Source organism: Anomaloglossus baeobatrachus, unplaced genomic scaffold (assembly GCF_048569485.1).
Source record: "Anomaloglossus baeobatrachus isolate aAnoBae1 unplaced genomic scaffold, aAnoBae1.hap1 Scaffold_212, whole genome shotgun sequence".
NCBI lineage: Eukaryota > Metazoa > Chordata > Amphibia > Anura > Aromobatidae > Anomaloglossus > Anomaloglossus baeobatrachus.
This window is the reverse complement of record NW_027441982.1, coordinates 263516-274608: the sequence shown is the minus strand read 5'-3', so window position 1 is coordinate 274608 and position 11093 is coordinate 263516. Positions and strand designations below refer to the sequence as shown.

Sequence of the window (11093 nt, the reverse complement as noted above, 5' to 3'; positions counted from 1 at the left end):
TAGCAGGTGCTCAGAAAAAATAAGAGTCAATTCAATAGAAATAGCTCTGGCACACTATAGTGATCAATAACGTAAGAAAAGAACTCTTGGAATGCTGAAAATTCTTTATTTGTGCAAAAGGATAATTCATCCAACGTTTCGACCTTGTTTTTAGGTCTTTATCAAGGATAAAGTTATCTAAGATCATAAAGGGTTACAAAACCATATAAACACGTAATTAGTACATAGTACAACATAACAGTACAATATATTGCTACTTGAGAGTACAATGGGTCAAATGACCATGATGCACATACAAAAATTTTTTCCAAAGCCATAGTGAAAACATTTGTACTGAGGAAAGAAAATTTCCACATGACCTATCTGGAGAAACATTCTGGATCAAACAACCAAAAATAGTCAAGCAGGTAAATACACACCTATATGGATAACAGGATGATATGTGTTCAATTGTATAGCGTCATTGCCATTAAGGTACAAATGGAAAACTTGCAATCCTATATAGTGAAGGAAATGAACACATATCATATCAAAGAACACAGGAACATGGGTGTGAGAAAAACCTCAATGTTTATACTTTGTTCTTTATAATGGTGTGAACATGTATATGTCTCAGTACCTTATGCACTTGAGAATTCTAGTGAGTAGATCATGAAAGCCTATTTCAGAACTGGAATCGGTAAATAATTGTAGGTGGAATCTAAATGAAAAGATGGTACAAGTGTTATCATGACACGTGGGCTATAACACAATGGACCGTGTGACAAAGAAGAAAGGAGAGAAAGAAGAGGAAGAAAATGCAACTACCTGTAACATTACGTGATAGTCACTGGTAAGTATCACTTGACAATTCAAGTGAAAAAGGATTCCTTTATTAAAGGGTTCTCAGTCGCCTCAGGATCATGAAATACTAGGGTAAATGATATGAGAATGGGTAAGAAGCACCACTAAAGGAAATATGAGATGCAGGACATATATCTATAAACCCCTGAACTACATGATAGAAATAAAAAGAAGAAAAAAGAAAAAAAAGAAGAAAGAAGAAGAACACATAGAATGCGGAAAGAGAATGGGTACAACTACCTGAGTTACTGCAGGGAGGCCCCTGGTTGGTATTGTGAGGGTTAGTGGAATTCCTTCACTGAAGGGTTCTCAGTTGCCTCAGGTTCGTGAAAAATGCTATAGACAAATAATGCCCGGAGAAAAGGGGTTCATATACAGCGAATAATGGTAATACAAGGTACATGTGTCACATGTAATAGTATATATATATATATTGTACTAAGCTCTACACCAGAAATAGAAAGTAGTCCCTCTGCCTTCTGTCTAGGTGCCCTGAGTTATGTCCTGTAAACTGTCACAGGGACCCAGACACACATGTGTAGTAGGGGAATATCCCTGCTGAGATGCCAGTGCTAGAGCACTCGTTTGCTGTGGAGTTGAACGCTATGTGAGCAGTTCTTACCTTCAATGAGCAGAAGTCTCTTTTTTCAGATTTCAATATCTCTGTGGGTATCTGGCAGAAATATGGAATACTCTTTACTGCTAAGACCCTGTACACCACTCCCACTAAAGGGGGCTTTACACGCTGCGACATCGCTAATGCGGAGTCGTTGGGGTCACGGAATTTGTGACGCACATCCGGCCGCATTAGCGATGTTGCTGCGTGTGACACCGATGAGCGATTTTGCATCGCTGCAAAAACGTGCAAAATCGCTCATCGGTGACATGGGTCTCCATTCTCGATTATCGTTACTGCAGCAGTAACGATGTAGTTCGTCGCTCCTGCGGCAGCACACATCGCTCCGTGTGACACCGCAGAAACGAGGAACCTCTCCTTACCTGCCTCCCAGCCGCTATGAGGAAGGAAGGAGGTGGGCGGGATGTTCCGGCCACTCATCTCCGCCCCTCCGCTGCTATTGGGCGGTCGCTCAGTGACGTCGCTGTGACGCCGCACGGACCGCCCCCTTAGAAAGGAGGCGGTTCGCCGGTCACAGCGACGTCGCCGGGCAGGTAAGTATGTGTGACGGGTCTGGTCGGTGTTGTGCAGCATGGGCAGCGATTTGCCCGTGTCGCGCAACAGATGGGGGCGGATATCCACACTAGCGATATCGGGACCGATATCGCAGTGTGTAAAGTAGCCTTTAATAAACTGTGTAAAGGATTTTAAGTAAAAATCCACAATAAACCAGCGCTAGATGGGTTTTTATAATTTTATTAATAGACCACAAATAAAAAATTTTTTGCTATCCTTGTTTCAAGACAGAGTATTTGATAATATACAATACACTGATTATTACTAAAACCAAGGACCACATAAAACAAGGACCACATAAAATAAAAAATGAAAGTAATGAGAATAAAATTCTTTTGTATAACCAATTAACTTCGAGGTGATACAATATTCACATTGATTTAGTTTTACCAGTCTAATGTAATGCCCCGGCCGGTGGCATATATTTTGTTTGGTTAATAATTTAGACTTATACAATGAAAGATGTACTATACCACCCCTGGCTAACTTACAAGTTTTAAGTTGTACAATATAAGTTTGCGACGTTATATTCGCCCCCAGGGCCTGGGGGAATAAACCTCACAACAACTTGACCGCAAAAAACACCCCGGATTTCTCCGTTGATTAGGCTGGAACCGCTATGTACAGGATTGACCTGTTATACTTCCAGAGCGGACGTTTTGAGGCCAGTGGCCGCGACTAGTGCTGGCTCTGGGGGAGATGTATGGTTACCGACATCCCTCTTTACAGAGCCTTTATAACACTTCACAAGGCCACAAACCAGCCGGTCCCGTATTCTCCCAAATGTACTTTCGAAATCAAGCAGTACGAAGCCACTGAAAGCACCAAGATGTTGGCTGCGGACAACAATAAGATCAGCGGTAACTACTCAGCCTCCCCAGCGGGCAGTCCAGACCGTATCCAGTGTCAGCTGACTGATTCCACACAGGAGGAAGTTGCTTGGCAGGTTAGCACCACACAAGGCTCCGATCTGCTTCCAAACGAGCAATGCAGAACCGCTGGAGGTACCAATGTATCCTGGTTGCAGACAAAGGAAATGTCAGCGGTAACCTCTCAACCTCTCCAGCAGGCAATCCGTACCATGTCCAGTGGAAGCCGGTTGATTCCACACGAGGGAGAGATTACTTGGCAGGTTATCACCGCACAGGTGAGGTAGGCAAAAACAGAGTCCTGATCCGACACGCGTTTCGGGGGCGTGTAACGGCCCCCTTCCTCAAGGATAACTCAGCTGTTGCCTAGAGCACTATTTATGCATATATTTAATTGGTTATAATTTGCATAAAATTAAACAATGTTTAAATTCAACCAACATTCAATGACCACTACATATATCAATTTGTGAAAGACCGTTCATAATAGCCATATAATATAATTATGTGCAAAGGTTTTTCTAAAGGTTTTTCTAAAAAGACCTATATATAGCCTTGCTTGTATCATCATATACTGGGAAGACAATGTGTATATATGCATATGCTTTTTTTCAACAATAAATTTAACAAAAGGACATCATAAAGGTGTAATATAAATTTGCTATAATATGAAAAGCCCCTTATATCTACATCAACCTTGGGCAAGTGAAGCACCAGTATTGGGCCCGCTTCTTTTCAACATATTTATAAATGACCTTGTTGGGGGCATGCGGAGTAGAATTTCAATATTTGCAGATGATACTAAACTCTGCAGGGTAATCAATACAGAGGAGGATAATTTTATATTACAGGGAGATTTATGTAAATTGGAGGATTGGGCTGAGAAGTGGCAATTGAAGTTTAATGTAGATAAATGTAAGGTCATGCACTTGGGTAGAGGAAATAAAATTTATAATTATGTACTTAATTGTAGAGCACTGGGTAAAACAGACACAGAAAAAGACTTGGGTGTATGGGTGGATGGTAAACTTCACTTTAGTGGACAGTGTCAGGCAGCTGCTGCCAGGGCTAATAAAATAATGGGATGTATTAAAAGAGGTATAAGTGTTCATGAAAAAAATATAGTTCTACCTCTGTACAAGTCACTAGTGCGACCGCACTTAGAATACTGTGTACAATTCTGGTCACCGATATATAAGAAGGATATAGCTGAACTGGAGAGGGTGCAGAGAAGAGCGACCAAGATTATTAGAGGAATGGGTGGGCTGCAATACCAAGACAGGTTATTAAACTTGGGGTTATTTAGTTTGGAAAAACGAAGGCTTAGGGGGGATCTAATCACAATGTATAAATATATGAGGGGACAATACAGAGACCTTTCCAAAGATCTTTTTACACCTAGGCCTGCGACTGGAACACGGGGGCATCCGCTACGTCTTGAGGAAAGAAGGTTTAATCATAATCACAGACGAGGATTCTTTACTGTACGAGCAGTGAGACTATGGAACTCTCTGCCGCATGATGTTGTAATGAGTGATTCACTACTAACATTTAAGCAGAGCCTGGACGCCTTTCTTGAAAAATTTAATATTACCAGTTATGTATATTAGATTTTATGACAGGGTATTGATCCAGGGAACTAGTCTGATTGCCGGATGTGGAGTCAGGAAGGAAATTTTTCCCCATTGGAACTTGTTTGCCACATTGGGTTTTTTTTGCCTTAATCTGGATCAACATGTTAGGCTACGGGTTGAACTAGATGGACTTAGAGTCTCCCTTCAACCTTAAAAACTATGATACTATGATACTATGATATGATACCAATTTTAATATATATTATGCATATATACACATATATCTCCATGACAATCGCTTTTTTTTTTTTTTTTTTTTTTTTTTTCCTTCTCTCCGTATTATTATCAGTACCTATTACTCCTCTACCTATAAAAATATAAATTAATTAAAAGCAAACAGTTCTATATCATTATTGAGTCCATATGGTTTCAAGGTGTTCAATTCAAAAATCCATTGGCTTTCTGCTCGTGACATTTTTTTAATGAAATCGCCACCTCTCCAATCCTTAGTTATTTTTTGTACGCCCCATACTTGGGATCCTTTAAAGGACCCTCCATGTTTTAACACATAATGTCTGGATAGGGGGTGCTTAGTACATTTATTTTTAACACTTCTAATGTGCTCACCCACCCTTTTCCGTAGGGGTCTAATAGTTCTCCCAATGTATTTTTTCTGACAGGGACATTGAATGCAATATACTACTCCCTTTGATTGACATGTAATAAATTCTCTAATCATGACTTCTGACTGCCCCTGTAAGAAGGATTTCCGTGAAATATTTTTTGTATTCTTACATACTATACAGCTTTTGCATGGAAAAAAACCTTTCAGGCCAAATAATCCTCCCTTATTAGGTGCTGTAAGATTACGTATGGTGGGTGCCACTAAATTGCCAATATTGTTTGCCTTCCTATATATGAATATAACGTCGCAAACTTATATTGTACAACTTAAAACTTGTAAGTTAGCCAGGGGTGGTATAGTACATCTTTCATTGTATAAGTCTAAATTATTAACCAAACAAAATATATGCCACCGGCCGGGGCATTACATTAGACTGGTAAAACTAAATCAATGTGAATATTGTATCACCTCGAAGTTAATTGGTTATACAAAAGAATTTTATTCTCATTACTTTCATTTTTTATTTTATGTGGTCCTTGTTTTATGTGGTCCTTGGTTTTAGTAATAATCAGTGTATTGTATATTATCAAATACTCTGTCTTGAAACAAGGATAGCAAAAAATTTTTTATTTGTGGTCTATTAATAAAATTATAAAAACCCATCTAGCGCTGGTTTATTGTGGATTTTTACTTAAAATCCTTTACACAGTTTATTAAAGGCTACTTTACACACTGCGATATCGGTCCCGATATCGCTAGTGTGGATACCCGCCCCCATCTGTTGCGCGACACGGGCAAATCGCTGCCCATGCTGCACAACACCGACCAGACCCGTCACACATACTTACCTGCCCGGCGACGTCGCTGTGACCGGCGAACCGCCTCCTTTCTAAGGGGGCGGTCCGTGCGGCGTCACAGCGACGTCACTGAGCGACCGCCCAATAGCAGCGGAGGGGCGGAGATGAGTGGCCGGAACATCCCGCCCACCTCCTTCCTTCCTCATAGCGGCTGGGAGGCAGGTAAGGAGAGGTTCCTCGTTTCTGCGGTGTCACACGGAGCGATGTGTGCTGCCGCAGGAGCGACGAACTACATCGTTACTGCTGCAGTAACGATAATCGAGAATGGAGACCCATGTCACCGATGAGCGATTTTGCACGTTTTTGCAGCGATGCAAAATCGCTCATCGGTGTCACACGCAGCAACATCGCTAATGCGGCCGGATGTGCGTCACAAATTCCGTGACCCCAACGACTCCGCATTAGCGATGTTGCAGCGTGTAAAGCCCCCTTTAGTGGGAGTGGTGTACAGGGTCTTAGCAATAAAGACTATTCCATATTTCTGCCAGATACCCACAGAGATATTGAAATCTGAAAAAAGAGACTTCTGCTCATTGAAGGTAAGAACTGCTCACATAGCGTTCAACTCCACAGCAAACGAGTGCTCTAGCACTGGCATCTCAGCAGGGATATTCCCCTACTACACATGTGTGTCTGGGTCCCTGTGACAGTTTACAGGACATAACTCAGGGCACCTAGACAGAAGGCAGAGGGACTACTTTCTATTTCTGGTGTAGAGCTTAGTACAATATATATATATATACTATTACATGTGACACATGTACCTTGTATTACCATTATTCGCTGTATATGAACCCCTTTTCTCCGGGCATTATTTGTCTATAGCATTTTTCACGAACCTGAGGCAACTGAGAACCCTTCAGTGAAGGAATTCCACTAACCCTCACAATACCAACCAGGGGCCTCCCTGCAGTAACTCAGGTAGTTGTACCCATTCTCTTTCCGCATTCTATGTGTTCTTCTTCTTTCTTCTTTTTTTTCTTTTTTCTTCTTTTTATTTCTATCATGTAGTTCAGGGGTTTATAGATATATGTCCTGCATCTCATATTTCCTTTAGTGGTGCTTCTTACCCATTCTCATATCATTTACCCTAGTATTTCATGATCCTGAGGCGACTGAGAACCCTTTAATAAAGGAATCCTTTTTCACTTGAATTGTCAAGTGATACTTACCAGTGACTATCACGTAATGTTACAGGTAGTTGCATTTTCTTCCTCTTCTTTCTCTCCTTTCTTCTTTGTCACACGGTCCATTGTGTTATAGCCCACGTGTCATGATAACACTTGTACCATCTTTTCATTTAGATTCCACCTACAATTATTTACCGATTCCAGTTCTGAAATAGGCTTTCATGATCTACTCACTAGAATTCTCAAGTGCATAAGGTACTGAGACATATACATGTTCACACCATTATAAAGAACAAAGTATAAACATTGAGGTTTTTCTCACACCCATGTTCCTGTGTTCTTTGATATGATATGTGTTCATTTCCTTCACTATATAGGATTGCAAGTTTTCCATTTGTACCTTAATGGCAATGACGCTATACAATTGAACACATATCATCCTGTTATCCATATAGGTGTGTATTTACCTGCTTGACTATTTTTGGTTGTTTGATCCAGAATGTTTCTCCAGATAGGTCATGTGGAAATTTTCTTTCCTCAGTACAAATGTTTTCACTATGGCTTTGGAAAAATTTTTTGTATGTGCATCATGGTCATTTGACCCATTGTACTCTCAAGTAGCAATATATTGTACTGTTATGTTGTACTATGTACTAATTACGTGTTTATATGGTTTTGTAACCCTTTATGATCTTAGATAACTTTATCCTTGATAAAGACCTAAAAACAAGGTCGAAACGTTGGATGAATTATCCTTTTGCACAAATAAAGAATTTTCAGCATTCCAAGAGTTCTTTTCTTACGTTATTGATCACTATAGTGTGCCAGAGCTATTTCTATTGAATTGACTCTTATTTTTTCTGAGCACCTGCTATATACACAGTGACCCAGACATATTCAAGTTTCATTCAGAAGGCAGAGGGAAGCCTTAGCAGCTGAGCCTATATCTTGGCTTGTGAGCATTAGAACAGGCCGGCGATTACAGGGTAACATGAAAAATGTCCAGCTTGCATTATGACTAGAACATGACAATATCCTTTTAAGTACTAACCTATGATGCGTTCCTAAGCAGTTGATGTTATATGTTCTACATTTCATTTTCTGCATACTTTACAAGTAGTAGAATTTGCTTTGATATAGGCAACTGGATTTTCACAATGAAAAGGCAAAGGATAACGCCCGAAAAAGACGCCATACATTATGTCAGTGCCATCACTGACAAACCTGGATTGACCATGAAATACATCAATCCCCTTAAAGGTGAGTTAAAACAAGTTTTAACTAAATTGCCTTAATATTGTCATGCATTAGAATGACTGTCTTAGGTAATGATAAATATTTTCTACAGGAAGAGGAGTGTTTGCTGAAACTGAAATCGAAAAAGGGAGTTTTGTTGCAGAATATCGAGGCGAGCTCACGTATGCACTTACGATGGTAGACAACTACTCGAGATTTATGGTTGTGGTACAAGTCAAAGATCTAATGGCCCATACTGCAGCGAAGGTCTTCCAAGCACACTTATGCAGACCTCATGGCTACTCAGAGAGAGTCCTCACAGATCAAGGCACAGCCTTTGAAGCGGAAATCTTCAAGGACTTCTGCAGCTTTTACCGATGCAGGAAGATGCGCACTACACCCTACCATGCTCAAACCAATGGTTATCAACCTGCTCAGGACTTTACCCCATATTCCAGATGTGGCCTTACAAGTCATTTATAGAGGGGTAACAATACGTTGGGATCACCGGATCTAATCTCCCTTTTTATACACCCTAAAATCTTGTTTGCTTTAGAATAAACAATAACATCATAAAGGTATAGCAGTACCGTTTCAAAGTTTCGGTGTCCCAAGCAGCATTCCATCAGCCTCTGGAAGGTTCCTGGCAAATTGCACAGCTCGAAGGGCATGCTTTTGAACTCGCAGAGACCCATCGGGGTGGCAAAGGCGGTCTTCTCCCGGTCTGCCTCAGCAACGGACACTTGCCAATAGCGACTAGTGAGATCAAGGGTAGAAAAATAATTTGCAGTTCTCAATGCAGCTAGCTATTCCTCAATACAGGGGAGTGGTGCTGTCCTTCTTCTTTAACAGGACCAACGGAGCTGCCCAGAGGCTACAACTGTCACGGATAACCCCAGCCTCCTTCATGTTGCTCAACATGTCCTTGGTACACTGGTAATGTGCAGGTAGTTTTGGCTTATATCTCTCTTTGATGGGTGGGTGTGCACTTGTGGGGATGTAGTGTTTGACCCCTTTTATTCTTCAAAAGTCTAGCGGATGTTTGCTGAAGACTTGCTCGTATTCTTGCACTAGCCTGTAGACCCCCTTCTTGTGATGTGAAGGTGTGGAGTCAGTGCCTACGTGTAATTCCTTACACCACTCCTCTGGCTGACTTGGTGAGCTGTCACTGAATGGGTGGGCTGAAGCAATGGTGGATGCTGCTGTTTGGATAGCATGTGTATCTACTGAGAACAGCTTATCAATGGTGGCAAATCGGAGCAGCTTAATCTCTTGCTCTCCGCAGTTCAACACTCTCATGGGCACTCTTCCCTTCCATATTAATGAATAAAACTATGATGTAAATAGCATATAGATACCCCACAAATGCAGATAAAAGTAGGTTATGGGAAAAGGGGGAAGAGAGAAACAGGAAAATAGTGGAATAAAGTATACCTTCCAGGTGGGAGAGGAAATGGCAGCACAGCCAGTGGAGGTGAAGCAAGGGGAGCCTGCAACTAAAGAGTTGAGAGCGTTATCACATGGTGACTGAGCCTGATTGTAACGGGAGCATAGAGGTGCCGATCCTGTCTTACCTGCGTTGGTGTAGAAGTGGGTGTCCTGTGGTGGAGTCAGCTATGTGCAGTGGTGGCCGTGGGTTCTTTTATGTGCGACCGTAGTAATAGCTGCGCCCACTTCCTGTATGGGAGTGGAATGCAGTGAGGGTAATGGAACGCACGCCTGCGCATTTGTGTTTAACGTCGCGCATGTGCAGAACGGAGAAAAGGCTGCGCTCACTTCCTAATGAAAGGGAGTGAGACGCATCTGGGAAGGGAAGGGAAAAGATTAGGGTTTGGGGATGATGAAAGGGCTTTCTACGGGCAAGGATGGCAAAGGGTGGCAGTGACGGAAAGTCAGGCAGCCTGTCCTGTCCTGTCCTGTCCGTCCGTCTTTTTGTATCATGAATTGGAAAGACTGCAAGGGGGAGGGGAGGTGCTTGTGTCCAAAAGGAGGAGTTATTCAGATTCATTGCAGTGGGCGGCGGCTGCAAAAAGCACCATTCTTCTTGTTTTTGCTCTGCAAAACAGCCTTTTCAAGGGTTGGCTTGGGTGACAAAATGTCTTCTGTAGGCGTGGGTTTGTCTCCCTCTCCCTAAGATGTGTCCGGTATAGGCCAGGGTGCCACTCAAGGCCGTAACCAATTCGGGTTATAGCTTCTCGGCCTTTTGGCTAAGATCAAGTGTAGTTTCGGAGGACGCTACCTTGGTCGGTACTGGAAGGTGCCTGGGATTGCACGTCTGCCGGCCTTGAGGAAGTGTGTGCGCCTTCTGGTGACACATAGCCCTCTTGTGCCTGGACGGTTCCCAGGCAACGGGAGGCGATCACCTTTGTTATTTTGAAGTCCTACTGATAAACAGAAAAAAAAAAAAATTAAATCTGTTCTTATCAGTTTAATATCTGATACGTCCCCTCTCTGGGGACCATATATTAAATGGATTTTTAGAACAAGGAGATGGAAAAAATCTTGCTCTGTCCACTCCACGCATTGACCTGGTATTGCAGTACCTCCAGGACCGGTGCACCCCTTCTTAACCCAGTTTCCAAAAGCAGAACTCAATTCACCTGATTCAAATGAGCCCCATTAGTGAATTGAAAGAAAGCAAAAACTTTATATGCACCTCAATTTGGCCAATTCACTTTTCACACTTTCACCCTTTTTTTTATCTTTCACACCTTTTACTTGCTTTATTGATGCAAAAAGCTGTGCCAAATAGCAAACTCATCTCCAC

General features: G+C 41.9%; 1 pseudogene; it reads left to right on the top strand.

The window, feature by feature from the left end:
• Positions 1–10684: 10684 nt before the first annotated feature.
• LOC142261085 (U2 spliceosomal RNA) lies at positions 10685–10891 on the top strand (annotated as a pseudogene).
• The last annotated feature ends 202 nt before the right edge of the window (positions 10892–11093 follow it).